A 26087-nucleotide genomic window follows, 5' to 3' on the forward strand; every position below is an offset into this window, starting at 1 on the left:
AAATTATAACAGCTAATCTCATTGAATTTTCGTTAATTAAACACTAATTTAATCATTTTTATTGGAAAATCTTCTATTAAACATTACATTTTATTATGTATTTATTTTGATAAGAGCGTAAAAATAATATTTCTTATAATTAAATGTTTGCATCAGAAAACTAAAAAATCGTAGAAGAAATTAAATGAGATTTTAATTTTTTAAAAATATATGTACAAACAACAAAATGTATATACATAATGCTATGTTAAATGACAATTTTAAACATGAAAATTAACATTTAAGTAGTGCAATAATTTAACGAAAAATGATTGTTTCATTATATAGTAAACATTTTTACTATGCATTCTTCTACATTATTAGATAAGTACGAGAAATAAACTTCACAAAATTATTTGGATAAGATATGATAGAAGCATAAAATTATTTTACTACTTAAATACTCTCTTGTTTATATTATGTATGTATCAGTAACAAATGTAATAATAGATCAAGGACAGAATAAATCTGACAGCATCATGGAATTTTGTGTGTTCTGAAATATCGATCGCGCAAAAATTACAGGTTTTGTTATGCCATCTATGATTTAGGGCGGTTAGTGAAATCATATTACATCTAACCGCCAAACTTAATAAAATCAACACAAGTGAACCAACCTCTTCTGTTCGTAACAGCCATATATACTATTAAAATGACTTAAATTAATTTATTTATAAAATAACTGATAATAATATAATACGTACCTGAATCATCTGCGCCCTGGTGGCAGAAATAGGAATTAAAAATTGAAATTACATCATTTCGAGCGGTGTCGTACTGAAAGGTGGAAGCAACTGCAGAGAGTTTGTTATAAATGTGAAAAATTTAATACACATCGACATGACATTGCTTCAAAACGGTGAGAAACTTAATTTAAATCGTTTTGTATTTACGGTTATTAACATATTAAGGACCAATCATGTTTGTGAGAATTGTTGTGTTTATTCCGATGCTTGAGGCCGATCACGAAAATTTTCATATTTTCATCGTTGTCTTTTAGAAAAGAACAGTTTAACTGTATCTTGAGTAGGAAAAACGATTAATCCGCAATATGTTAACATGCAAACATAATTTATAGTGATTTATTGTATTTCCATGTAAATAGACGAATATCGAAATAAATTTTAAAAAATCACACAATATCCGGGTATTAATAGAACGTGATACGTTCCTGATCCAAGTGCACCCTGGTGGTAAATTTTAAGATTAAAATTTGAAATTACATCATTTAGCGCGGCGTCATATTGAGAAAAGAAAGCAACTGTAGAGAGTTCGTCATAAATATGGAAAATTTAATATACGACACCAAAGTATTGCTTCAAAATAGTGAGAATCTTAATTTTATTAACTTTGTATTCGTAATTTCATACAATTTATCGCGATTTGTCGTTTTTTATACTAGAATAAAAGAAATGTACTCGTTGTCGAAATGAATTAAGACTTCCGTTTTAAGCATGTAAGAATATTTGTATATTCTTATATTTTGCTGTAATTATTATCTATTATTAAAAAATAAATTTCATATTTTATATATTTCATATTTCATATTTTTATATAGAATTTCATATTTTATTACCTCAAATTCTTTGAACAATGATTAATGTTTCTGGGAACAAATTATAATAATTCATTATTTGTTAAAAGAATGTCACTCTTTCCTTTCCTTTTCGATCCTCGGAAAGGACCTAATGGTGCTTTAAAAGTAAAAAATGTAAGTATCTTCTTATTTTGTATTTCATTTAATTCTATTTCTTGTGTTTTACAATAATTATTATTAATTAAAAGGTAGAATCTGATTGAAAATTTGGTAAGTGTAAACCTTTCATTTTTGAATTGAATATTATTATTAAAATTTTCTATTTAGTGGAGATCAGTCTTTTATTATTTCAAACTTTCAAAATAATTAGCATTGTCATTGAGAATAATTATATTTTATGCTTTATTAGGCCTCTTCCAGTCTTCACTTCTTCTATTGAATTCGATGATTTCGATTTGATGGTAGCTTGATGGTAATTTCCCTTGAGGTACAACAATATTGTTGACAACGCTCTTCGCATTTAATTGTGAGTCACATGCATTTTTGTTCCTCTGGTTACTTAGCCACGTCATAGGATGAAAGGTCCAAATCGATACGGGTAACTGGCCCGGCAAGTTTGCCATAGAAAAGAGCAACTATTAATGGCTTCCTATCTTCTGGACCATCCAGAGAATGGAAGGTCATTCTCATTTTTTTTTGCCGATATACTATGTACTATATGTCGTCCTTCCATTACATTGGGCAAGTCGCGGTCTTTTTATTAGTGTTGCGAGAAATTAATTACGGCCTGAATTGGAGTTCTGATAAAATGATATCTTAGTGCTGCGAAAAAATGATATTCCTGTATATTTTAGTGTTGCGAATTATGACATCGCGATTGTTTTAATCAGTTTTCTAGTTAGAGTTGCGTTGATGAACTTCGCATTTTCTAAAATAGTGTTGCGCCTATATCATGCCCAATCTTCTTCCACTGAACTGTGGAAGTACGCTCCAGCTCCTGGACCATCTGATGCAGTTTCACCAACAATATGTCATTATGCTCAATATCACACTAATATGGTAGTGTAAAATATTATCCATAAAAATTTCAAAAGTTAGCATTATATTTCTTGAAGTTTAGCCTACAATATATTAAATTCTACATTTAATTATGTGCTAGCATGAATGTAGAAGTATTCGTATTGCAATTGTATTCTTCACAATTTTGTAATAAAATTTAATTTTAATTCCAGTCACAACTAATGTCGTAATTTTCTTTTACGAATTATTAAAAATATGATTATTTTATAGTGATGAAAATATGATAATTTTATAGTTAGTGGTTTCGTTTTCGTTTGAGTTAGAATTAAACTGCAGCTGAAAATTAAATTGAATATACATAATTTCTGTGCTCCTCGTAGCAAATTCAGAGGGCGCAAGAAACATCCTAATCTTCTTCGAAGTCGGTATTCCAGAACGTGAGACACAAAGTCCCATTTAATGTCACGTCTATCCAATCCTTAGTTAATGGTATAACAACACTTCTGACTTTTTGCACGATCGGTATTTCAGAACATATGACACAAAGTCCCATATGAGTCTCAAATACCTTATACACACCTATCTACTACCATACATCTAATCCGTATCTTATTGATACTTTTATTTCGATAAGGTTAATGAAATTAATATCATAGATTCTTCATTGATATTTAATCTGTATTAATATTATTAATATTCTTTATATGCAGTAAAATATTGTTATTTTGACATAAGTATTTTTATAGCGTTCTAAATTTTTGATGTTAAAGCATTAACAAGTATTTGAATTCAACACAAGGAAGGTAAATTAAAAATAGTTTTAATGCATATTATTGCATTGTACAGTACGTTGAAATGAGTTAGTTTTGAAGTTAACTTTTCGATAAAGTATCATTATCCTTGGTATTCTTTCGTCATATGAGCGGCAAGTAGGAAAAGATTTTTATCTAGTTTGTATATGATATCACGAGGATTCTTATCAGATAACGCAATTTATATTTAGGCTTGCAGTGGAACACGTGTATTTGATGAAAAAAAGTGCAAAACTACAGCATTTCTTAAAATAGCGTTTGTATCATTGGTAACAAATTCATGTTAACCAAAATAATAAATATCGTGACTAATCGAGGATCAATTTCAATTTGTCTCTTTCGAGTGGTTGAATGGTTGAATTTTGCACTTTTGTCTGGGAATGGATTACTTACAAACACCTGGCCTCAGACAGTGGTCACAGATACGGTGGATCACTTTACAATAGAACTGTGTAATGCCGCTTGTATTTTTTACGGACGGATATGTTAGAATGTTTATTCGCAAATCATCGTTTCCAGCGCGGGTATCGCTGAAGCTAATGTTCTCGTTAGTTAACAATATCCATAATTCTAAAGCTTAATCTAACGTGACAAGTTTTACCAAGGGTTCCGTTTAACGTCAGATCAATTTCAATTCAACTGTCATTATAGATTCTTTTCAAACCCTGCTTCTCCCTGAATATCGCTACAAAGTAGGCCAACTTATACATTTCCTGTAATCGTATACGATAAACAATGTATCCTATAACTCTATATTATTACAGTACAACGTTAATTTAAATTAACTTGATCGGTAAACGTATAGAGGAGTAAATATGTAATCGTTTTAACCGACTAATTTCGGCTTGATTTAGTTTGGGTTAATGATTAAATGCAGAATACCTGCTATAAATAATTTACATATCTCACGTGAATGTCTTGCATTTGAAGTAAATATGTAAATAAAATATATGAAACAGGAAGAAAAAAATATTCAAAGAAATTTTTTATAGTTTTTTTTTTCTTCTAAATATATAAAGTTAACTGATTGGCGATTGCAGTAAAATTTTTGTGCTTATTCCACTGAAAGAATGATTAAGTGTAAAGAATAGCAAGAAAAAACAAGATACAATACATTTTACTGATCATATTATATTAATTGGTGACATGATTCATTTACCATTCGTGGAAGATTATCTCTTCTTCGCAACTATGAGCTTATTGTTTTCCCTGTTTCGTACCACTTTTGTATTGCTCTTTAAAAGACTGTATTATTTCTGATGATTTGGAATGGCTTTCATCAATTTTTTAGTCTGCTTATTGTTTATATTCCTTTAATAATGATTTTACATAATTAAGTTTTAACATTAAACCTTTTCTCATACTTATCTTCTGTTTTCATGTCTTAGAGTTATGAGAGTATATTGTAGACACACACAATACCTTTAATTTGAGTTTGGTGCTCCACATCTTGTTTTCAAATTATGAAGACGATAACGATAATACACTTGATATATAGGTACTTATTTTTCCTTCTTCACTATAATGATATATTTTGTCATCAGTAAACTTCCACGCAATTTTTCATCAATCTAATATCATCATTTTTCCAAATATTTGAATTATATCGTTACACTGTTCGAATCACAGTCGTCTGAGAACATTGTAATACAACAAAATTTAGAGAACAAAGCATTTGCTAAACAAAGCAGATGTTAATATGTAAAAAAATGTCAATAACATTAGAGCAACTTTTAAGACGACTTTGGACTCTTTATTACTATCAAATACACCCTTTGAAACCATTTAAATCCCTCTTACAATTATTCGTTTTCTCTCATTAGATGGCGGATGTTTATGTATCTAGCTTTATGAATATACACAGCTCAAAAAATGGAACTGAAGCAAAAGTTTGTTTTATCAAATAAATATTATAATGGGTATTTTATTTTCGATATATTATATATTTTTGAATATTTCATGTAGCATTCTATACATATATATATTTATAAATATCTTATAGATACATAATCATCCACGGTCTATTTCTTATTTAGATGTTCGATTTAAATGGACATTCTGTATTATTCATTACAACAAATACAACAATCTTAACTATATGCTTTTAATTTTATGCATTATATGCTATTCTAATTGTTTAACGAATTCTCAGATATTTGGTTCCTGGAATCAAAAGATCTTACGATGTCGTACATTTGTAATGTAATTCTATACATTTAAAGTTACTTGTGGAGAATCAAATTACATTCAATATACGTTTAATATCAATTATTGTATGACGAAATGTCACGATGCACGAGAAAGTCAAGAAACAAATTTAATACCTTTTCGCTCTATATTTCATGAATAGATTAAGTAATTCGATTCGTACGACGGTTTATAGTAGAATATTTTGCGATTCAATACACAGAAGAATGGAAATGTTCTTATCGACTAAGGTCATGACTCATCGTGTTAAATATAGATACATATTTCCTAAGAGATTTATTGGGATGCTTTGCATCGAATCTACGAGGAAAAAAGTTCATAGCGGTTCCGCAGTCGGATATCTTAACTAATGTACTTTCCTAGATACAACGTCAAACGGATACATTTTCGATTGATTAAACCAGCTTGATTTCTTTCATTTATATAAATATCCTTTCGAATGCAAGAATGTTAAAAATTATGTAATGTAGTCAAGTATACAGACAAAAAAAATGCAAAAATCGAAAGTATTGATCACGTTTTTGCTCGAAACACATCGTGGAAGCCGGTTTTTTATCTTTTTAATTACGGCGCATCCTATCAAAAATTCTGAAGAAGTTTGAGGATAATAATCGTGTTAATATATCGCTACTGTAGAAATAAAAAGATGATCGTTCTAAAACTTTAATGCGAAATCTGTATTTTCCAGCATTTTTAGAGTTTTCTATTTCGTATACTTAGAATTCGCAAAGAAAAATCTAAAAAGATTCTCTAGCTTGGATTACTGCCTCTACGATGTTCCCGAATTTTTTCAATATTTTTGCGTACCATTAAATAGGCAAAGTAAGGTAAAAACCGACAATCAGAATTTATTCTGTAATTAACTTTCCGATCGAGGTAAAAGCTTGAAAATTAGTGTATGTTTTCTTTTGATGAGCTATCGAACGGTATCATCAGGTAAGGTCATATTAAGGACACCTTTGTCCTATTACACTGCTGTACACTTTCATATATTTTTGAAGACACACAATCTCGAAATTTAGTGAAAATCATTCAAAAGTGGTTAGAAAACTATTTTCTAGTTTACGAATAAATAAGGTAAGTGATAGTAAAATTGTAAGTCACGGGCGTGTTTAAATTTGTGAGGAAAATGATTGCTAGTTATAGTGCTATGTCATATACATACCCTTTATTTTACATTATTGAATCATAATCGTGGAAGGAGTTGTAGTTCAAAATTAACAAAGGTACACCTTATTTGTAACAGTTTAACGGGAACTTAACTTTCCTAAAAAACGGTGTTATTAAAAAATATTTATGAGATATCAAAAAATGCTTTGTGTTGCTGTTTTGGGAGATTTGTATTTTAATTTCAATTAAAACTGTTTGAAAGTATTTTTGACTGAAACTCGCGCTGTAATTAACCTGGTGGTTAAAGTTATAATTAAAGCACATTTTTTGAGTTCAATTGAGTTAAAATTTGTAGTTTATTATCTCTTGATAAAATCAATTATGCCCATTACAGTTAAATATACATGTAGGCAGTAAAAATTGAGATATATAAATTGCCTGCTAGGAATAAGATAGAACGAAATGTATTTATTCTTGCAACAGAAAGATATTGTTTTCTTTGCTGACAAATAAGAGTGCAAAGAAATATTATGGTTTCAATGATATAAATAGTTAACGCAGTAAGATGATAACGAGGAATTGTTCGGCGTCGACGACGTGACAGACGGCAATGTCATTGCCAGAGGATTCGCTACGGCCGCGGCCGTTGAAACTCGTCGTGTCCGGGAAGTTGGTCCATTAGCTCTTAACATTCTCGCGTTAACGCCGTTTATTACGTGGGCGTAACGTAATACCTTCGCGTGGACCATTTTATCAGACGGCACATACTTCCAAGTATCTAAGTAGACGTTACGACATCAATTATTGGAATTGTCAGCAACCAAGTGATAAAACATGTAAAAGCTCACAACTTCAGATTCTGGATTTGTTTATCTGTTTATCTTACTTAATTGTAATTTGATATTAAAATCAATGTATAAAATATATCTAAAAGAAATTTCTTCTTCAGAATTAAATTACTCGTTTCCTCATAATATATTATAAGGTGGCTAGCACGGAACTGATTGATTGTTTGAAATTTCGGGTTCAGGTCATGTAATGGTACCATGTTCGAGCGTTTAGAAGGAGCTTCGAAGGCTTTTGCACCATTTAGCTGTATTTTGTTCTGCACCTTAATCACGTCGCGATATCCGATAGAAGTAAGTAATAATTTATTTCTTTTTTTGGAGAATTCATTAAATCAAAATGATCATGGCCGCGTAATAGAAAGTTCTAAAAAATATCTATACTGCCATAATAGCTAATACTAGTGAACACTTTGAACTATTGTATCATTGTACCATTCTATGTTTCTTTTGTATTATGGAAAGACAAATTAAAGTTATCTTTTTTCTTTTACGGGATATTAAATCTTTTCTATCAATTAGTGTTTGCTCTACTACGTGAAGCTTTATAATTAGTATCTCATGAAGAGCAGTTTTATAATTCTTTTCTTCTAGTTTTGTAGTGAAATGTACACTTGTGAGCGAATTTACGGAAATATGTAAAAATATATGAAAATGAACATTTATGAAGTTTCTTAGAAAATATACATTTTCCTCTTTTCTAGATTGTTATTTAAATTTAATTTATCAATGTTTTATTCATTTTTATGACATACACTTTTAGAATACGATATATTTTTTACGGAGATTCATTTTTCGTATTTTTTTCATAGTATTATTATAATTTTTATGAATAAAATGCATGGTTGTGGGGGATAGGGTGTCATAAACATCTTCCATGTAAAATACATCTATCTAAATAGTTTATTTTAATACTAAAGTTTCTGTTTGTAGAAAACTGCAATTGCATTATCATTATAATTCTGTCTTCATTCATACAAGTAAAAGCAGTAAGCGATACACTTACAAATTTTCGGTTAGCAACACGATAAAATATGTCGCGCGAAATGTTTAAGGAGAAAGTCGAAATCCTTGAAATGTTTATACTAAGTGAAATACTCTTACCTGCATGACGCATACACGGAAGATTGTTGTTAAGTCAGCAGCATTGTTTCTTTTATTAAATACAATAATTCATATAGTCTAATTGTAAGTAGAGATATTTAAACATTAGAGTGAATTATCATGTTCTTGTTCCCAGCTAATGGTATGTCATTTTCTCAAATTTATTATTTTTATTACTTTTGAAAATGATTTTTTATATTAATTTCATATAAAATAATTACATAACATACTTGTGACTTCTGATGCTTCGGGCCTCAATTGTTCAAAATTTATTTCGCAATGTTCACAAAACGTCGCAAAATCGCAATATACTACTGATACGTTTGAAATTCGAAAAACCACAAATATGTCATCTTATGAAAGTTTAAAATATAAAATTATATGTATATCAGTTTGTTTTGCATAAAGATATTGAAATTAATTACATAAAATAGAAAATAGTTTAATACATAAGATATATAATTATTAGAATATACGATAAAAATAATATTCGTAGGAAACAAGTATATAATTAGTAAAATATGTGTGTAATACAAATATGCAATATATATACATACATTTATTTTTTTATGTGTAATAATGAATATGTATACATATATGTATACATATTATAAAAGCTTATTTCATAAAGTAGATACAGCATCGAGAAACTCAAATAATAATATAATGAAAAGTATAACATTACAAACAAAAGTACAACAAGTATAACGAATCTTATTCTTCTATTTTTACATTGCTTTCTCTATCTCTCTTAATTCCGTTTATCAGTTTCCCTTTTTTTATTATTACTTTTAAAGCTTACAATTAGAGTTCTATCCGAGTTTCTTTTACTCACCGTGTCTGCGATACAGTGTTACGCAAGACATATCTATAACAACCGCCACGGACAACTAATGCAATTTCGACGATAGATTAGATTTCCCTTTGATTTGTCTTCTCTCGGCTCGAGGTTTGAAATAGGCTATAGGAAAAGGCACGATAATCTTTCCTATATTCGTTGCATGACAACAACATCAAGATGTACTATTAATAAAATTTAGTTAACGTATCAACTTCCGACGTGATTCGCTGCTTTGGTTTCGCTGGTTGCTTTTAATTGACCAGTCGTGTAATTGGATTTGTTGTTAAGGAATGTTTTGTACCGAAATGGCACATGTGTCTGTAATTGAAGAGTATAATTTCTGTTGACTGAACGCTGCATTATGTAAAAGTCGATTCGCATTCACAACGATAATTTAGATTAATAATGATTTGTGTACATGTGGTAATGTTTTTGTCATTAATCTTGACGTAAATGATACTCGCAATCAGTACGATGATGTATACAAGTAAGTAAGTTTAGATTACAACGTGCTTCGCAATTAAATATTAAGTAATTTTATAAGAGAAGAAGCTTGCAGTTTAATTTAATTTAAAAAGTATCAAAAAGTAACAATTTAGATTTTATTTAAAAAACATTCTGTAGACGATGATATAAACTTACGAATTCACAGTAATAATTTTTTAATACAGTAATAATTGTTTACTACTAAACGATACCAATTTTTAATATAGTTGGGCGTAATTAATTAGTATATGAATGTTGTAATAAATACAATCGTTTATATTTCTCGATAGCAAACATTAAAAAAATTTTAATTCATATTGAATTAAAAATTTTTTGGACCTATGATAGAAAGGCGGAAGCAGTTATTAGAACATACATATATATGTTTGCATATGTATATATGCAGAAGACTGTCAGAACTAGTTCGAAGGAATATCGAAGACTTCTGCACATCATTGTACATCAAAAATAGAAAATGATTATGCACAAAAATTATTACTATCTTCTATTATGTAATATAATTATTTAAAAATTCTTTTCGCAGATATCTTTATTGGGCAGTATATCATAAATTGTGGGACTTCATTATTAAAAATTTTCAATAAGGATGTCAAGAATGACTAGTAGTAAGGAAGTATTGGTAGTACGTTAGAGATTGGAAAGTAATAAAAGATAATTGATCTTGACTTCGCCTAAGCTATGTAATAATTTAAAAACGTGGTTTGTCAGGTGAAAGTTAGTTTCAAATAAATTGACATATTTCTATATTACCTTCATCATTCGAAAATAAATTATTCAAACATTATTATCATAATATCAATAATGCCTCAAATTTTTTATAAATACAACTTTTAGCAATATTCTTGAAATATTATCTTCATTTTTGTTATCACACCTTGAATCGTTAACTCTGTAAAGTATTCGAACATATCAAAATACATATTGATTTATGAATCACTAAGCCAAAAACAATGATATAACTCAATTTTATGACACGTATATTCAGTAAAAATATATTGAGCAAAAATGATAATACATATACATAAAATAGGGAATTGCAAGCTTCGTAACAAAGAGATAATCTCATTCATGAATTTTATTAAATAACTGTGTTGTAAGCATTTGCGTGTATAAAATTATACTTACTTAAACGATGATTGGATGAAAACAATTTACGATACGCGTAATAGTATTGTATCATGTTATCATTTGTGTATTTCTACGAATTATAAATCTTCTATTGAATCATTACATTAGCTTGAATTTTACGTACAAAAATCTGCACTTATTCCAATTATTCTATTTACTGAGAAAACATGGGTCTCGACTAAATTGACCCTCTTGGTGTTATAACACGCAACTTGGCTAAGAAACACCTACGATCAAAGAAAAGGAAAAAAACGATTCTTGTACCAATTTAACATCATACATATATATACAATTTTACATAGTAATGAAAGAATTTGTACAGAAATTGTTGTAGGATTTCATGAAAATTTCATTAGTAACTCATCAATTCTTTGACTGAAATTACATTCTTCAATTCGTTGTTATTAGTTACTGTTCGTACTGCAAATATGTTGCTGCAAATTTCCTGGATTGCCTGGTAATATCGATATCGGGAGTAGGTAGGTGGATAAATACGAAATATTCTTGGAATCAGACAACGCGACTTTTCATACGTTGGAGACTGATACATTTCTAAGAGACACTATTCGCAAAGAAAAGTACTTATCTTCATATAGTATATGTTTCGTCATCTACATTTTCAGAGGACTGAATTGTTTGAAAAATTAATATATCGTAGCATGTTTCATATTTCCAAATAATATCTGGAAACTTTCATTGATTTTCTAAAAACGAATATATGTAGTTTTACACGTACGTAACAATTTACACCTATATTTGTATAATAGTTTTGATACTCATTTGATATTTACAGAACAAGCGTTTTTCATAATATTTTCCATATATTGTATAAACAGCTATTGATAAAACTTTAATTCAGGAATCAGTGAATCACTATATTCCGCGTTATCATTTCTATTTACGCTGTGTAAAGTAAATTTCTTCAATCACCGTTGGCTCTGTACTATTACACTTTAGTTACCACTTCTATTTATCAGAGAAAAATATGAATGAATAATAAAGTACTATGAAATACGGATTTCATCGATAGAAAATCAATTCATAGAATTATAGTTATTACTAGAGAAGAAATTCTTGCTCATATTTCGAAGAGATAGGATGAAAAGATAGAAAAGAAAAAGAGAAAGAAAGATAGAGAGATCGGTTATAATAGGATAGTGGCTTCTGATCAACGTCGGCGACGTCTTGAAGGTTGACCGGAAATTCGGAAGAGGTGGTCGGTTCTGGAGAATTAGCACTGACCTAGGGAAGGCCTCGAGGTCGTCGATGGCACACATTCCGAGTGCGCCTATATTAAGTTAACTGCTTCATAGCTGCCGATTGGACAGCCGGTTTGCCATTGCCAACATATAGGTATACGCAGGGCATAGGCAATGCCAATTGCACGCATCCGCAAATTTGCCACCAACTGGCACGCTTATGTTATAGAGTTACTATGGCTCTACCTAAGTGGTTCCTCTCTCTAAGACACTGTGTAAAGGTGTGCTCACAACGATTTCTTTATTTCGATTTCATTACGCTGTAACACAGAAGGAACCTTTCACAATTACACGTCGCCTAAAATGTACAAGCTGTGTCTGTATTCAGAAGTTCCAGCGACTCCGCGTAAAAGAAGAAAATAAGAAAGCGGAAGAAACTTACATTTGTATTGTAGTTTCTCTTTTAACACGCTTTTAAATAAAAATGATATTTTTACGGTTAGTTTGTTTTCAACGATGTGCAATTATAAACGAAGTTAAGATCATGTTTAGTACATTTCATATATATTGATTATTGTAAAAGTAGAAGATATAGAAATTAGGTTGATTTTAAAATTTATTTATTTAGTTTATTAGATTAAAAGACACAATTTAGTAGATGTTTTCTTTTACAAAAAAAACTTCTTTATGGAAAAAATACTTTGTAAAGTCTACGTTATTAGTGTTAATCCGAAATATTTTGCAAATAGCAAAAAGCTAAAATAAATTATACCCGATATGTAATATAGTAAACTATAATCATTGCTAGTTCCCCTAACTTTGTCAAACTCATGCTCATTATCGTGTAATCGGTTGCATGTAGATTTAATGGGATTGTAAGTATTATAACTAACCCTTCTAAAAGTATGATTGCTCCACGCGTTACGCGCTTAAACAGCTTACAAAAGTAATTTTTTTATGAGCTGTTTTAGGAAGGATAAGAATATCTTCTTTAGATGTTATTTATGTGTATTTACGCTGCATTACTATATTTATTCTGACAAATAGGTACTATCTAAAATTAGAATAAAAAATAAATACAGTTAAAAAATTTAATCTTTGAATTACAATATTCTGTCGTATAATTTGAAAAGATATTTCCATATTTTTCTTCTGTTTCTCCTTTTCTTCCGATAATCTGTCAATTAAATTAACAAGCAGATGTCAGTGAATATATACTTGCTGTATTCGTTTTCTCTTAACAGAAACCATAATTGATCATCTCGTGAGTCAAACGTAGGTTGCGATGCTAAAGGAAATGATATTATATCACGCTCGCACCTGTGTTACTGGTTGCTTTACATGCCAAGGTTGTAACGCAAAACGATATTAGTATTTGCATTAGTATTTGTATTATGACCAAATGTTCGTAATGTAAATTGTGAATCTTAAATAATAGGAATTCTGAAGTTGTGCAGTAATGAGGTATTTAATTTCCTCAGTTCTCTATAAAAGAAATCTTACATTCGGACATCTACATATATGTATGTATACGCGATTTATACGATATTTGTAAGTTTCTTCTAAAGTAGTAAAAGTGTTACTAATATAGTAAAGAGTATAAAATAAATAAAGATGGTTAACTCGTTTTATACTATTTTTTTTCTATAATACTGATATATTTTATCAGTATCATTATTCTATGTAATAAAGATAATAAATTATAACGTTTTAAAGGTAAATATATAATAATAAAAAATATTTATATAAAATATTAAATGGTGTTGACATAAAATGTATGAAATACATGTATATTAAATATTTAAAATATAAATACTTTAAGAAATGGATGTATGTATACATTTCACATGTGTGCACAGGAAATTAAACGTGGAAATTAAATAAATAAACTAAACAAACATTGATTGATAAGATATTTGATATCAGCGTGCAGGTGATAGTACTTTATAAAATTTTGATTTTTCTTTTACGTTTCAGTATCAATAATAATAATAAAAAATATGAGTAAATATTGGACGTAAAAGCAATTCGTTAGTGATTACTCACATCGTAATGATGTTTGACTTGCAATAACGCCTTAATCGTTGATTTGTAATAACCGTATGCTTACCGGCAGTAAAGCAATAGACGTGTTAGGCGTTTAGGTCGACTCGATCCACTACTTGTTTCTCGACTCCGCTTCTCCGCTCGTAAGAATCTCTTTCTGGGTCAGAAAATATACGACGAGTGTCGGTCGATATGACTAACAATAAGTCATAGACCAGAAGCCACCTTGGAGAATTCTCTCTGCTGTGCCAGTGCTTGAGATGATGGAGACATGAATAAGTGATAATCGATAATCGAATATCCTAAGTTCGAATGCTCAGTCATTGCGAACCAAAACTACCGAGGATAGTGTGAAAAATTAACGTCTTTTCTATTTTTTGTCGTAAAGTTGTCCTGTTACGATTCATTCGTTGCCAATTTTGTTTTATGCACGAGCAGTTTATCTTGGGTAGGATGTTATGAAGTTTGCCCGTGGATGATGCGAATCCTACTAGGATGGTTACTGTGCGACGTGAACTATTCCTTTTAATCGTATCTTGAAGTTCTATTACGATTTCGGTGATTGTTTGGAATGTTATATTTTGTACCTGTAACTGATAATTAGAATAAATAATGTATTGCCTGAATTAGAATAAAATATTTTGTACTCTACGTAGTTAAGAGTATATTACCGATTTCTTTAGCAAAAATAGATAAAACGATAAATAATTAATATTAATAGATCATTATATTTGTCACTTTCATGAAATTTTTTTCAACACAATGAATTTATTTCTATATTTAAGATCTGTGTAAATTACGATATTATAAGTTTCACTCTCTGGTATAAGAAATTACAGATAATGGATTACGTATAATAGATTAGATATAAATTTTTACTATTTTATTCACTCACACATTTGAAGACGTGTTATTCCACAGTTACAAAAATGTTGCTTGTTTATTTTACATTGCTGCAATTAACTTTATTTTCTCAGATTTTATTATGAATTTTATACTACACATGTAAATGGACATTGAATCTCGTTATGCATTAGTTGCACGCACTTTTAAGTACATTTTTGTATTCGTGCAGAAAATTTATTTAGAAATTTTATTTTATCAGGTTCAAATAGCTATTGTTTTCTTCAGTTGTTCTTCTTTAATAAAGTACCTATGCATATACATGGCCTAGATAATTCATATATAAGAGGGTGTATACAGATATATCTATATATCTAGCATTAATGTCAAATGTAATTGTACCGTTAGAATGTTATAATCACTATGATTTAGGGTTACGCAATTTCAGTCTTGCAAATAGCGTGGGTTGCTAACAGTAACTGAATGATTAAAGGTATTCCAGGTAATGGATTGATCAGAATTATTGTGAATCGTTACTTGTAGCTATGTATATGCAGAATCTTCATACTTATATTTTCCCGTTATTTGAAATTACAAGATGAGAATTTGTAATTCGATATTATTCGATGTTTCTTTTATTTTTCCTTTATTTGTAAATATCGGTTGAGTTAATACATCATATTTTACATTTCACTCACGTTAAATCTTATTCCCATCATTTTTTACAATTACTAAATCAAACAAATCTAACTTATTGCTTAAATTCTTTTTCCTCTGTTTCATTAATTACGAAGATAAATAAAGTAACTTTATACAATAAGGTAGAGAGCTAAATAAAAATAATAGTTTAATTGATCACATTGATTAAGTAGAAATTGGGCTGAATCATATATTATATGTCGATTAATAGAAAAAGGATACAAGAACAGGGGAACATGATTTCGCAGTTGTTTAGTATTTCATCATACATATATAAAGGACAAACCTGGGAGATCGGCGTTCTTCAAAACGATTTCACCGGTTCCCCGAGACAGATCGCGCACACCTATCGCTACCAAGTGTGCATCGTGAATCGTGGTGGGGCCGCCGAGAGAGCAAGCGGAGAGTTGGTAGGCCTGCCCGCTGACTACGTTCTCTCGCTCATGGATTGTCAGAGTCCACAGTCCTAACTCGGCCTCAGGCTACGATAGATCGTATCTTACGTCGGTTCGATCTTGCCGCGAATTCATCTTGCGCGCGTCAGCTTGTTCCGGTCCTGACTGACCTCTTCGCTCAACTGCGACCGATCGAAAGACCTTCAAGTATCATCGAAACTCTACCGATACCTTCCTTTTATCGCGCCTCGCGTCGATAACGTTCCGCCGAAACGGTTCTTTCCTCTTCTTTTCCGAGTGCTGGTGAACTCAATTATTCAAGGATACTTTGCTGTCTCAAGGATTCTTTGGTAGGATAACATACCAAAAGACTGGAACTTAGGAGGTAAGGACACGTGGTTTCGTAAGACTTCTAGGGAAGTTGGCCTTCGTTTGTGAGAAACCTCATTTTAGTTGGAAGCGAATCAATTCGAGAAATCGAGTGTGAATGGAAGATCGCGTTTCCAAGTAGATCGTGACATCCAATTAATTTGGGATTAAAATTTTTTGCTATGTCAGTTTTCTGTCATTTGCCGGCTACAGGTTTCGAGTAGTGTTGGTATTAATGTATGTATGTACGTATATGGCAGAATGTAATATGATTGTAACGAATACAGCTTTGTGCAAATTCTCAGAAATGAACGATGAAATTCATTTTTTATTTTCGTATTAGCGTATTTGAATGTTTCATCGACTGAACGCTTCGCGGAAATGGAACCTTTGACAAAAATGTAAAGTTTAAAAGACATGAAAAATTCAGAAGATAAAGGAACTTCCAACGGGCGCTTTTATCGTGAGCACGATCTATGATTATAAATTTAATAATCTTAGTTGTGATCTAAATCTAGTTCCTTGATAATACGTATGTAACATAGCCATTAGTTTTATAGTTAACTGGTTTCTTTGTAACCCAAATGAATAGCTATTTATACCTGTGTCCTGTGTAGATTAAATTCAATTCTTATCTTGCATCTCATGATTTTTGTAAGACTGTATTTCCGGCATCGACGGTCGAGCTGTATTTTTCTAAACTTAGAATAAATCGTTAGAGATCAAGTAACGTAACCTCGAGACAGTCAGGGTCGGTCAATGAAGTCTAGTTCGGTCGTATTTTGATTTATGATAGGTAATAATAGGTTATTAGGCTATGGTTCTGTGTCTTAACATTACAAAATTAACAGATTTACTTTAAACTAATTAATAAAAATCTTAATAAATCTCGACTTGTTTGAATAAGATTTTAATTCATATTAACAACGAGTTCTTTTACTTTGTATTGTTATCCTAGTTTAAATTTTTGCATAAATACTTGTTCCAATAATCTACATTTTTAAAACAGCAACGTTAATAATTATTTTACTTCTACTTCCTTATTTCATTCTAAAATTATTCAACTGTGCACAAGTAATAGTGCAGTACTTCCTGATTTTACCTTGATCGTATTAATACTTTTATAAAATAAAGAGATAAGTCTTGGTATAGAAAGGTAGTTTGAAAAAGTTTATTATCCAGATTCTATTAGAAGTACCTGCAGCTTATTGTTACATTAAAACTAATATTTATGTAACATATACCTTTTACTCCCATAATCGTTTACAAGTAGAAAAGTGTACAAACTTTCTACAATTTATTTAGTGTTGAATATCTTTAAGATATTGTTCATTTTATTCTTATATTTTACACTTAAAAACCTGGTTCAAAATAATAAAATAATTACCTTTTTAATACTTTTAATTTAATATATCTATCTAAAAGCCTCCAGCGCACATCATAATCGTGCACATTTCAGTAAGCATTCTTAATTCCATGAACAATACAAACACAGAATGTATATAAAAATATGAACACTACTAAGACACATTTTTTCAACACGATATACATGAACATTTGCATAAATTCCATAATAAATTAATTATAAATGCTAATGATCCATTTTTCATTCCTTTTTTTATAAATCAGCATATTCATAGTTCTTATGTTCAACACATTGATATTGGATTCGTATCACAAGCTTAAAAATCGTCAATAATGACGTGAAACTTCTACATCAGCAATGTTCTACCTTAAAAGTAACGTTTTTAAATAATTAAAGGATGCTTACTGAACACTTTAAAAAAATAAATGAGCGATTTCATATTCAATGGCTAATGATTATATTTTATCATCAAAATCATACTGAATCCTGTAATGAATTTGTGTTGTACTCCAAGTTGTACTGGGGATTATTACTTTCAAAATATGTACAGGGCATCTTACAGTGAATTGCCATAGATTATGAACACTGAATTGTAGTAGTTTACTGTACGCAGTGCACATTGCTTCTTAATATTAACTAGATAGCTTTGAATCAGTGTCAATATTTGCGAAATGATTCTATATTGTTAACACACCTAGCTTTATATATAAATTACAGTAGTAGAAAGGAAAACTGTTATGATGATGTCAGATGGTTGACACACCTCCGTTACTCCTACAACTACTTCATTCATTACTTTTCTTCTTTGAAGACATTGACTCCGTTCGTCATTTTTACGTAATATAACAAATGCAGTTATCCACCGATTGATAGTTTCTTCAGTTCGAACGTTACGGCTCCCATTGAAATGATGGTGGAAGTAGAATTTAATGACTTTTTCTTACCGTGTGAATGGAAATTATTTTTATTTCGACATTGGGATATTACTGACGGGTTAACAGGTATATGCGTGATTGGATTGCCACGTACGTCATGATTAGTCACGCCACCGAAGCATACTTTCCACTCGACTTGGGAAACAAGCAATTTAAAAAAATTGTTATCATCTTGGATTTATGTCACGATACATTGCATTCCTGGATTTGTACAAGTACCTGTTCAATTTGTTATTTTTCTTTTAAATGTATATGTATTCTTGCAAGTAAAACTGAAGTTGTATTACAAATAAATAATAATTTCGGTACTATTCCGTTCAAAACCACTCGATAAAAATTCGTATGAAAATTTGCATTGTCATTCTTCGAAGGTATGTAGCTATTATTAGATCCCTTAAAGGCCACCCAACTTGTAGTGGTTTTGTTCCATAGTGAGTTATTTTGGTTCTAAATAGCTTCACTAAAGATACGAATATTCCATTTCAAGGGCAAACAGGCTAGAACTCTCCATTTTCCTATGTGAGAATACGATGACGTTGGATTTGTTGTAGACAGGCAGGCTCAGGATTATATGCTGCTTTTGATTAACATGTTGCACAATACTTATTCAGGCCATAACAAGAACTTGAGGTCGTACAAGTACAGGCTTAAAAGATAATGAATGCCGAAGACGCAACTACGTATCTACATATGTAAAATCGCTTCATTCAATAATTTCTCTTTCCAAATTTATATAGACGAAAATTTAAATATTCCACAAAACGTTAAGCATGGAAAGAAAATTGTATTCATGTCCAATGGATATAGCTTCTTTGGTTCTTGTTAATAAAAGATGTATATTCTTCATGAAATTTGTATTTTAGCAATTTGTAAAACAAAAAATTATTTATGCTTATAAACAAATATTTTTCACAATTCCATATAGGTTTTCCCTAGAATACATAAGTTCTATATATTTTATAACATAATTATAAAATAATACCTTAATAATTTATAGTAATAATAATATTAAACAACAGGAATTAGCTAATCATATTAATGTCAATATTGTACGTACATTAATGTTAATTATATTGTGTTAGAACTTAATAATATAAAATAATAATAAAGTAATAAAATATAAGTGATAAAATATCACAAAAATCTGTTAGAAAAATAGATTTTTACTTATTGTAATAGTAAAGTTATAAAAGTAAATAAAAAATTTAGTTGCAGATTATACAAAATTCATAAAACATTTCTTTTTTGCTAAAATACTTTTGTAAAATGCATTGCAAAAAAACATTATTTGTATCGAAACCAAAGTGCGAAGTATCGCTATTTTCATATGTGAATCTACAATATCTTATCAACTTTTTATCCCACTGTAAATATGTTCGATTAAGGGAATGTAGCTTTATATGTTGCAAATATTCTCCTACGAGTGAAATGTTCAACCCTTTTAAAGCATCGATATACCATTACTTAATTAGGATGATACTGATTGAAAATGATTGCTGATATTGATCGACAATTGATAGAAATTCATATAAGTGACGCGTAAATTGGCTTATAATGGATGCTAAATACTGTAACAGAAATATAACTTATATAGTATACATATATATTATATATAAATATAACAATTATGACAATACGGATTTTTATGTATTTATGAGAAATTTGAAAGTACAAAATTGCTCACGATACGAATAATATGAAAAGATATAAATAAAATATCCAAAGTATAGTGCCTTCTATAATACTTAGTAGGAAAAACAATTTCCTATCGATGTTCTGCTTTTTTGTACAAAATATATTTACTGTATTTTGAAAAATATGAGTTTGCGTAAATATCCACAGTCTAGTTAGATTTATAGCTATTATATTTTCATTTTAATAGCTTAATGTTTGTAATGATTGTAAACTTGTCAGTAAATCAATTTTTTATTCCTTAGAAATATTTATAGCTGCGTCTGGGGGAGTTTTTCAAATTAAACATGAATGTTTTGTCTATTATCACGACTATAAATATTTTATGGGCAATTTCCTTGCAATCACTACTTCGATAGGTCAATTAAGAATTTATAGCAAGTAGAAATCTAAAGAAACCATATCTACGCATAAAATAATATCGTGGAACGTTCGCTGATATGTACATATAATGAAAATACGTGACAATTAGATTGTATTCGGTGCTCCAGGTTTTTTCAGCATAATAAAATTAATATATTTCATGGATAAAATGAATTAAATTCATTATACTGCGAATTTCTTATTGAGTCCTTCAATTTTCATAAATGAACTGCAATTATATTAACTCCTACAACGTATGTTAATGCTTTTTGTGTATTCTTTTCTTTAAATTACATAGTAAGAGAAATCTAATGATCTAATGATTTCCCGATCATAGGTTGGATCGATAGATGTTTATTTGATCATTTGAGTTAGACGAGGAACAATTCCCAAACAAAAGAACAAGCCATTTTGTATTATTATTGTAAGAATTTAATGGAGCATCTATGAGCCTATGTTTATGCTACAACGTTTTTTCCATTTTTATTCATAGAATATGCTACCTTCGCTTTGCGGAAGATACCTGAGCACCTTGCATACTAGTATATTTCGATAAATATATTTGTTGTCATAGTCAATAAAAATGTTTTGTAAAAGAACAAATAAAGTTCAATCGTAATATTTTGCAATGTTTTTAGAGTATTTTATTATTTTGTTATGTGACGGATATTGTTGAGAAGTTCTTGCATTTTAGCTTCAATTTATTAAGAAAAATATAATATATTGCATAATATAATATAATAAGAATATAACATAATATAGTAAGAATATAGTATAATATAATAAGAATTAAGAGAAACTATTTTACAAGTGAAGATCAAATCATTGATGGCATTATTTGGTTTTTATCTCATTTCGACTTGTAAGGATTTGTGCGAATAATATTTGCAAAAACGAATCGAATTGAAGGAGTCTTGACTCGAAGTCCAATTGACGTAACTCAGAGTATGTCCATATTATGATATCATGATAAATTCTCAGGTGTGTATAACGAAACCAAACAACGTCATCGAAGTCAGTTTTTTATTACTTCAGTCTTCCCCTTGTAGATGTTTGTATGTATCGTACGATACGTTTTACTCTTACTTTTTATTTATGTGTTTCCCTTTAGTTCTTGATTATTCTTATCGGAAATTTCCAAGTACGCGCATGTAGGAAACGTATAACCTTACAGAAAATTGTTTATTAATGTAATACTGCTTATGTATGTTGTTAAAATATAAAACGTGATATAAAATATAAAAATCTTAGAAACAAAAAAAATGTTCTGGTGTACTTCCGCGTTATTAATCTTGCGTTGTTAATCTGTTTTATATTTTATATTTATCCTATATTTACACACTACATTAGCATTGATAAATTCTTCTGAAACGAATTCATTCTGTATCATGTAATATCTACACACTTACGCAGTTATGTTACTGGAATTTCAAGGTTTTATCGCAGCAACATATGATAACAATTATTCGATTATTTCTTACTTCTGACTACGTGACTACTTCCGTCAAAAAAACTTCGATCTAAGTAATACAGCTCTTTTGCTGTTACGATAAGCTTGTCAAAGTAGTACATTCTGCAACTCATTGATTGTGATACGTAAAGAGATAATATGTATTAAGATAATGCGTATATTACCTTACTTTTTTTGCTTGAAAACGTAATATTCTGTATAATTACGCAAGTTACAATCTTATAGATTTCATGATTATCTGCTTTACGTTTCTCTTGTCGTTTATTTGTTAATGACCTGGAGGGTCAGTTAGGGAGTAATGCATCTCATCTTGACATACGCACATAAAATTTAATATAACATTTATAAAAGTAGACGGAATCATGGTGTGATGTAGAAATTAGTGATAGAAATTAGAAAGCATAATAATGGAAAGCATATAAATGTAATGCGTTGCTATTAATTTAATGGAGGTTCATGTATACTTGCAGGTGATAAATTGAAAGTTTTCCAACGAACATACTTTTATCGTTATGTGACATCATGCGTAATTATCATAATTTGAACGAGCTGAGGCTTTCTTGGAACGTTTGCAGGTTTTACGTACCTTTTATCATAAATTTATCAATGCGTGTTATCGTTATATGTGATAAACATAAAATACCGCAACTTTTATCTTCTTTTTTCACAGTACAAATTTTCAATTTCATTTATGTAATATAGAAATATGTGTTAGTATGTATTGTATTTGTTAAGACTAAAACAAATATACAGATAACAAAGGAATAGTCATTTTCGAGACATTTGTCTAATTCTCAGCGAGAAAATAGTATAGCGATTAATTCGCTATAACCTTTTACAATAATTTTATATGATATTTATAAAATTTCACACGTAAGTTATGTTATTTCTTCGTGTTAATGATAACTTATTAACCTTAAATTCTCCATTTGTACATATGTCCATAATATTAAATGGAGAATTGGAGTTAAAAAGTTCACTGATTTTAACTCACAAATAAAAAAATCTATTATTAATGTAGTTCATAATTCCAGACATTTATCTATGCAAAACTTTACTTTTAATAATCATTAAACATAAATATCTACTTGTGTAATCAGTTACTGTATCAATTTATTGATTCATAATTCGTATTAATAATAATTAATCGGTATTCATACATAAAAACGTTTTAATATCTCTTATATAATCAAAATGATTGAAAATTCATTGAGAAATCGAGTATTTTTCAAATGTAGTGCTATTTAAAAACCGCGTAAGGTGGCATAAAAATTATAAATAATTATATATAAATGTATATAAGTAATTCTGTTATGTAATTCTTAGATACAGCCAAATATAGTAGCGATTTGAGGTACCGTATTGCAGCAACCTTACAAAACTCTAGAGTTACCCAAAAGAAAATGTTCTAGTTTCACAACAAGTGTTTAAAGACAGTTACGTAACATACATGTAATGTCGACTCTGTAATATGTAATGCAGCATATAGTCATTCTTTTTATATTTAATATTCTATTTTAATAATAATTTAGTTCATAAATGTAATAAATATTTCAAAAGGTGGTAGTAGTAGTATCGTTTTAAATCTAGATTATACATGACATAGATACATATGGGTATGTATCTACCTATTTTCTACATTCTTCTGTAAATATTGTCTTAAAAATCTTAAAGACTTTATGTTTGATCTACATGCCTTCTCAATTTACAAATAATTAATATAGAAATTACTCAAATATTATCATTTTTATCGAAATCTCGTTCCGATATTAATTACAAATCCTCGATTAAACATATCCCACAAAACCGCAAGTCCGCTTATCTGTTATATACTCCGTCAAAGGTAACGTTAACTCAACACCTCAAACTACACAGAAATATGGAAGCAATTAACTGTAGAGCTTGTTTCTCGGTTGATCTTGGTTAATTCATGATTTTCTCTGATCTTTCAACGCACGTGTCATTTACTGTGAACTTTCACGAAGATTATGTGCCTTTGAACAAGAAAACATTGCCCGCAATAACTAGTATGTTGAAATACAATTAGGAAGAAGAAATTTGGAAAAAGAATAAAAAGGAAGAATAAAATACAGAAAGCAAGCGAGAGGAATGGATATAATAATGGTCAGAAATTTAAACATCATATGAAAAATTTTATATTAAAAATAGTCCATAACATAATGGACATGTGCATAAAAGAAATATTAAGGATTTGATAATATATGTTAAACGAAGAAAAGAAAACAACATTGACTCTTGCTTTCGTAGTTAAATATGTATTTACTTTTGTACTAAAAATGCTTAATATATAGAGGCAGGCTCAATAGTATGTATAAGCGAGCATGCGACGATTCTTTACGAAAAAAAAAGAAAAAAAAATGGAGAGGATATAGAAGAAAATTTTTTTGTCCCAATCTCAGTTTTCGAGAAAAACGAGTTTAAAAACTCGTCAATTTATGCTTAAACTTAATTACCGACTAGCTATGAATAAACAATCAGTAAGAAGTTATTCTATATGCGAAAACAAGTAAAAATATAAGTGAAATAAGTACAGTTTAAATTAAGCAGTTTTATAGTTTGAAATACATTCTGTACAAAGTAAATGGTGAAAAAATATAATCTAAGCCAAGTAGATTTATGATGTAAAATATATTCTGCGAAAATAATTTAAAGTACAACATCCTAGCAATAAGCGTTAAGCTTATTATACAAGATAATTGTAAAACAGATTCTTCCTACCTAAGTAACTTTGTAACGAACGTATGCCAATTAACTTCTTCCATACGACGCTCGTCCGTCGCTCAGTGTCACTTGACGGCAACTGTAATAATTATTTAAATGTAATATGTACAAAAGTTGACAGATTACTTATAGTTACGCGATCAGAATGACTAAACAAAAGGATATAAACAGTTGCCTGAAGGCAATGGTAAATTGTATGCTTTTTGCAATTGTCGACTTTAGTCCAACGCTCATGTCGAAGAGGTTAATAGTCATCGATACCCATTGTATAACATTTACGTAAGTAATTGTAAGAAGTAAAAGATGTCAGAAAGGAAAAGGATAGTGTATTTTCATCTACTTGGCTGGCTAAACAGGGATAGACGTTATTGACGACATTAGCAATGCTGATACACTGAAGTCGACAAAGTGACCTACGACCCCTGCATATTTATTTTAGTTTTGTCGGTCGGTCTCATTCTTTTTATTTTGTTCGTATTCGTGTTTTACATAGTTCCAAACGTTTGCGGCACTGTGCGCAATCCACATTACGTTCGCCGTTCCCGTTCGCGGTATACGAAATCGCTAGTGAACAACGAAAGCATAGTGTATACAGCAAAATTCTGATGTAATATCATGATACAGTATGTTGTGCAACCTACGAATCACGTAACGTGCCAAAATGTTCGGAACACCTTGAATTTTTCTCAAGAATCGGGAACGATAACGAAATTCTGTACTGCTGACCTTCGATAGAGACAGTAAGAAATATTAATCGATTGTATGTAATATCAAAAGAGTGATTTGATAATTAAAAATATTTTAATCCTCCGAATG

General features: G+C 29.7%; 1 protein-coding gene across 5 annotated transcripts in view; it reads left to right on the forward strand.

The window, feature by feature from the left end:
• LOC126867092 (protein windpipe) overlaps window positions 1–26087 on the forward strand; it is a 58921-nt gene that overhangs the window by 18581 nt on the left and 14253 nt on the right. For 2 of the 5 annotated variants that reach the window (XM_050621228.1, XM_050621229.1), the window contains exon 1: window positions 16404–16718. The exons of 1 other annotated variant lie outside the window; for it this stretch is intronic. The gene's annotated coding sequence lies outside the window, so the exon portion shown is untranslated. Of the gene's footprint in view, window positions 1–16403; window positions 16719–25804; window positions 26012–26087 lie in introns of those variants that run through there. 2 more of the 5 variants (XM_050621233.1, XM_050621231.1) reach the window with 2 other exon arrangements.

The sequence above is a fragment of the Bombus huntii genome, chromosome 6 (genome assembly GCF_024542735.1).
Source record: "Bombus huntii isolate Logan2020A chromosome 6, iyBomHunt1.1, whole genome shotgun sequence".
In the NCBI taxonomy this organism is placed as follows: Eukaryota; Metazoa; Arthropoda; class Insecta; order Hymenoptera; family Apidae; genus Bombus; species Bombus huntii.